The sequence below is a fragment of the Lacerta agilis genome, chromosome 9 (genome assembly GCF_009819535.1).
Source record: "Lacerta agilis isolate rLacAgi1 chromosome 9, rLacAgi1.pri, whole genome shotgun sequence".
Taxonomy (NCBI): Eukaryota; Metazoa; Chordata; class Lepidosauria; order Squamata; family Lacertidae; genus Lacerta; species Lacerta agilis.
Genome location: NC_046320.1, coordinates 369,073 through 375,072, shown reverse-complemented (window position 1 = coordinate 375,072; position 6,000 = coordinate 369,073).

Genomic DNA, 6,000 nt, shown 5'->3' with positions numbered 1-6,000 from the left:
TCTGTCTTATTTTCCATGAGGATCTCTTCCCCGCCTGGCCCATTTTACTGGGTACTTGTCTCCTCTGCACCTCTCCAGGTCTCCCTTCCAGGTCAGCAAGCACAGCCGGACATTCACTGCCTAAAACAAAGCCTGTTCCCTGGCCTGCTTGGCTTGCCACCTTCAGCTGCTAAAGAGAAGGATTTCAATTGACCAGGCAAAGTGATTTAGAAGTTAATAAATGCTAAGGGCAGGTCTATAAATCACACCGTCCAAGATGTGACCTGGGCAGGGGGTTTAACAAGGTAGCAAGAGGGATTTTATTTAAAAGCCATTTATCTGGAAAGGCCCAATGCAAAAGAGCCAAACAACTCTTTTGGAAAAGAATGCTGCTAAACATTGAACTGTGCAAGACATGAACTGGATGCAGGAGGAAAGCGCTCTTATAAAGAGAACTATGGGGCTTCCAGCAAGGTAGTTAACCTCTTGCTCTGGAGTCTTGACTGTGAATCTGCACCTGTCTACACACACTCATCTCGTAAATGTGAATGTTAATAGAGGGTTTACTCTTGGATTAGGTACACCATGTATGGCCAACCTGCAGCATGGCTTCATGTTGATGAACTGGATCAGGATATTGACATGTGTGCAGAGAAGGGCAACCAAGTTGACCAAGGGCCTGGAAACCAAGCCTCATGAGGAATGGTTCAAGGAACTGGGTACTGTATGTTTAGCCTGGAGAAGAAAAGACATAAAAAGTGAAGTGATGGCCATCTTCAAATATCTGAAGAGCTACAACACAGAAGATGAAGCAAGTTTATTTTCTGCTGCTCCAGCAGGAAGGACCCAAACCACTGGATTCAAATGACTTTAAGAAAGGGATTCTAACCACACATCAGGGACTCTAACCACACATCTTCATTGGTATCTGAAGAAGTGTGCATACACACGAAAGCTCATACCAAGAACAAACTCAGTTGGTCTCTAAGGTGCTACTGGAAAGAATTTTCTATTTTGTTCACACATCAGGAATAATTTTCTGTATGTAAGAGCTGTTCAGCAGTGGAATGGACTGCATCAGAAGGTGGTGGACCCTCCTTCATTGGAGGTTTCTAAACAGTGGTTGGATGACCACGAGAGGGGGATTCTTTAGCTGTGATTCTTGCATTGCAGTGGTTTGGAATGGGTGACCCTTGGGACCCCCTTCCAACACTACAAGTCTATGATTCTGTGTGTGAGGAAAGGGAAGTGTTCTCTTCTCCATGACTTTCATCCATGTGCATAGTGTGCACTGCTACAAGGCTTTGGTGCATTTTCATTATATGTGTTTGAGTGCATGAACACTTTAACACAGGAAAGAAGGAAGTACCTTAAGCATGCCCCCCTCAAGCTGCTACCTCTGAGGGAGTTTTAGAGCATTGCAGAAACAGACAGGGCCTTTTCAGTGGTGATTCCCTGGTTCAGGAATCCTCTCTCCAGTGAGATTTTCCCGGAACCATCATTAGCATCCTTTTGCTGACTGGTAAAATCTACTCTCCTCTCCCAAGCATTATGGTGATTTTGCTCTTTATTGGTTTTACATTTTTGTTGCTGTTTTACTGAGTTGGGTTCAAAGACCCTGCACTTAACGCCTAAGAAATGTCTGTGCTATCAAGGACCTGTTCTCTGGGGTTGCATGCACAGTTCCTCAACTTTACTGGGCAAAAACTGTTGGTAGTTAGCAGGCAATTGAGCATGACAGAAATATCAAGGCAAGGGGTTATCACTGCTTGCGCCTGTTTTGAAGCCATTGAGCAAACTTGTTGGGTCCAAGAGCAAGTACCCAACACAATCTCTATTACAGCCCCTCTTTTCCAGAACATATTGTTAATGCGCCATTGCTATTGCTTCTGTCTCCAGAATATTCTATTGATCTTGACACTGTCACTTAAGATAACCAAGAGGTCCACTGCTGAGTTCTCATTCATTACCCCAACAGTTACAGCAGCCTAGGCCAACTTTAGCAACAGCGAAGCAAACAGCAGGATGCTTTGTCATATGGCACCTATCCCCAAACATAAGCTCCTTTGAGCCCCTTTGGCTTGCAGGAACAAGGGGTAAACCTTAGAGGGAAACAGAAGTTCTCCTGCTGGTCAACTGCTGGAATAGCAAATACTTCCAAAACAGGAACAGGATCATAAGCAGGTACTGGGGGCAAAGCTCAGCAAGGAGGACCACCCATATCTCCATCTTGCTGGCTACAGGAATCAGAGAGTCTCCTCCTTGCTTCATTATCATACTGTCCCACCCATTCTCACCTTTCCTCCTTCCCAAGGATCCCAAGATGGCTAGCAACAAAGTAACAAAACAATGCAACTAATTTTTTTTAAAAAAAATATAAACAGGTTAAAAATGCGTAGAAAGCACTGAGAAAGTCTTAAAAAAATTAAAAAAACAACTGCATGTAAAAATGTTTTGAAATAAATAAATAAATCACATCATACCCTCAATCTACTAATCTCAAGGTCGCTGGGAACTTTAAGACAGTGCAGCTTGAAGAGTGAACACCACACACTATGGTCAAGAATTTCCTCAGGGTTCTGGCTGTGACAGCAGCTCCAAATTGTGGAGACCTCCATCCCATGGAATAGAAAGAAATCAATTAGGCACCCACTACAAGCTAACGGAATTCCCTCCATTGACAAGTACTATTAATGCAGGTAACATGAAATTGATTTAAAGATTATCAGCCAAGGAGCTAAACAGCTGTGACTAAATGCTCCAGCCTGGAGAATGACTCGGTGTTAAAGAGAGCATCCGAAATGGGAGAAGTCACCTAGCTGTGCGTATCAGAATGTGGCATTCAGATGATAAAGCTCTGTGGCCAGGAGGCTCAGAGCATCATTCTGCAGGACATCAGTATGAATTGCAAAAAGGAGAAAAGAAGAAAAAGAAGATTATTGGAGGTGAAAAAATATCAGCTCTAAGAGCAATATTATCACATCTTACACACATTTCACTTGTGCAATTTCAGCCTTGTAAAAAGCAGTTAAAGGCAGGGTGGTTTAAAATGCACTAATTCCATGCATGCATGGGTTTTCTGCCATGAAAAGAGCTATGGCATCCTCCAGATCTTGTAGTAGCACTTGCTAGTACAAGTAATTAATTTTTAAACCACCCTTTCTCCCAAAGGATCTCAGGATGGTTCACAAGATAGTCAAAGGAAACATACAACCAACAATTCTAAAATATTAAGCCTCATCATAATCACAACCCAGCAACTGACAAAATAACAACTAATTTGTTTCATGTGTCACCAAGCTCCCAAAGGAAAACATGTGTCTTTAACTGACAATGCAAAGCTGTCAGCAAAGGGAGGGCCAGAAGGCTATGCTCATCGATGGAACCACGAGCAGATGTCAAGGCAGAGGTTTCTGGGCTGCAACTCCCATCTCCCCGGACTACTGGGACATGCCAGCTGGGCTGCCAGGAGAGCCATTCCATCAGCAAGTGCTGAGTGGAATGAGGAACTGATTCTTGCCCTATTGCCATGCCAATCCCACTTTCCCACTGTTAGTCAATAAATATTTGGCCCAATTCTCATCCAACACCTGGTTTCCCGTTTCAGTTATTTTCACTGATAACTCTGTTTTCACATAATGCACCTGCCTGGGCAATAATTCACATAAGCTTTAAAAGATACCATGCATCAAAGGTTTTTAAAATGGTGTTGAGTGAGCAGCTCTAGGTGCACCAGGTAAACTTCACAAGAGAAAGTTTTCCATAGCCAAGGGGGCAACCACAGAAAAGGTTCTCTTTCATGTTGCCACCCTCTGCACTCCAGACAGAGGGGAGAGAAGGATCTCAGTTGCTGTCCAGATGGCACACATGGAAAGAGATATCCCTTTAGGTGACCGGTGAGGGGTCACTTCTCTGAAGTTTTCTGCTTTTAAGGAACAAATACAAAATATGCTTAAGTGGGGAAAGCATAATGTACATTTTTTAAGGGAAGATGCATAAATTTAAAATGAGAATATTTCTGCAGGTTTTTAATATAAAAAATACATAAAATGGGACAGAATGGATTTGTGGCTGAAACTGAAATGGACTGGAAAGAGATGGATCCATCCATCCCTAGTAAAGTGTAATGGGTTTTCCTTATTTTAAACATTAAAGCTACAGCACAAGCAACAAACAATCTTGGCAAAACTCAATGCAGGCAGGCTACTTCCCAAAGGAATAGCATCATGGTGAGGTCCCCTTGCATAGGTTTGCCTGTAGTTCCTGAGTGGATGAAATTATAAATAAATTAAATGATACACAGGTTACAGTGGAGGGAAAAGAAAATGCATTCTTTCGCTTTGAAACAAAGGGCAGGGTGTCTCCATTACTCAAAAGGGCACAGTTCTGCCATGCCTGCAGTCCTGAGCAGCTCCCACTTTCACCTATTAATAAGGCTATTAGCCCAGATTGAGTGTAATCAGGGATGTCACAACCAACCACATACTAACATTCCCAGAAGGGAAACCACTGAAACAGAAATACAAAAGGAAAGGAAGCTAAGATCCTAGAGGAGCTTTGGGGATGTCTCATTTGTTCCTTGGTTTTCAGGTGCTCAGCAGCAGGTGTGTGCTGCCTCTTCAGCTTCATAGTGCCCCTTAGTCCTGGCACACTTCCCAAAGATGTTCTGCATTGAGATTCCAGCTAACATACACGAACTTCAATGCAGTAGGCGGGCAAATATTTGCAAAGGGATTCTTTGCAAATCCCTCAACATGTGCTCCACATGCTGCAAATGTATTTGCTAAAAGTGGTTTCGGGGAAACTATGCAAATGAAGAGCAAAGCAAAGAGCTAGATTTTGGCTCTGGCAAGGACTTGCATTCAGGGCTAGAAAACAAATTCTGTTACAGGTATATAATGAAGAAATTTAACAATGCCACTCTATAAACAGCAATCAGTTCAACAGTAAAGTAAAATGGCAACTCCACTACCTCTCTTTTTGTTGTAGCTGCAAAGGTCACCTCTGCAACAAACATTTAAAAACACAAGATGAGCTTGCTGGATCAGGCCAATGGCCCATCTAGTCCAGCATCCTATTGTCACAGTGGCCAATCAGCTGCTTGTGGGAAACCAGCAAGCAGGACCCAAGCACAAGACCCCCCTCCCCTCCTGTGGCTCCTAGCAAGTGGTATGCAGAAGCATGGCTGCCTTCCAGCTGTGGAGACACAGCAAAGCCATCATCAATAGTCGTCTCCATGAATTTGTCCAGCCCTCTTTTAAACAATACGAGTTGGTAGCCATCACTGCCTCCTGTGGGGGTGAGTTCCATAGTTTAACCCTGCGCTGCATGAAGGACTTCATTTTGTCTGTCCTGAATCTTCCAACATTCAGCTTCGCTGGATGTCCATGAATTCTAGTATTTAATGCACATTGCTTCCCCCAGAGAATCCTGCACACTGTAGTTTGTTAAGGTGCTGGGAATTGTAGCTCTGTGAAGGATATCTGACAGTTCCCAGGATTCTTTGGGGAAAGCCAGATGTTTTCAATGTATGGTGTGGATGTGACCAAAGATGATTGAAGACTCCTTTCCAGTCACTTAATGCTGATATAAAGAACGGTGTATTATAATGCTAACCCCACAAGTACTGATGTATAGATACTTTCTCACAGCAAAAAATAATGAAGTCATTTCACACAGCTAAATATGATTCTGGTTTGGACAGTCCTCTCTCCACCATCTTGATTCAAAAAGGCTTCCAAACAGTGATGAAGATGGCCAAGCACACACGTTCCCCCCCTCCCCCCAGGAATGCTTGAGCTGAGCTTTCAAGAGGTTTCTGCACATACAGGTGACAAACAGACCAACAAAGGGACAGTTCATTTGTGCCTTGCTCAGAAGTGGGGTAAAGAGAGAAAACTTTTTTAATTCTCTCTCTCTCTCTCTCATCCCCTCTTGCCCAGTTTACTCTCTGGACGCTGCACTGCCTCCTCCTCTCTCACCATCCTAGCTGGCTCCAGGGACACTTATTACTGAAATCCA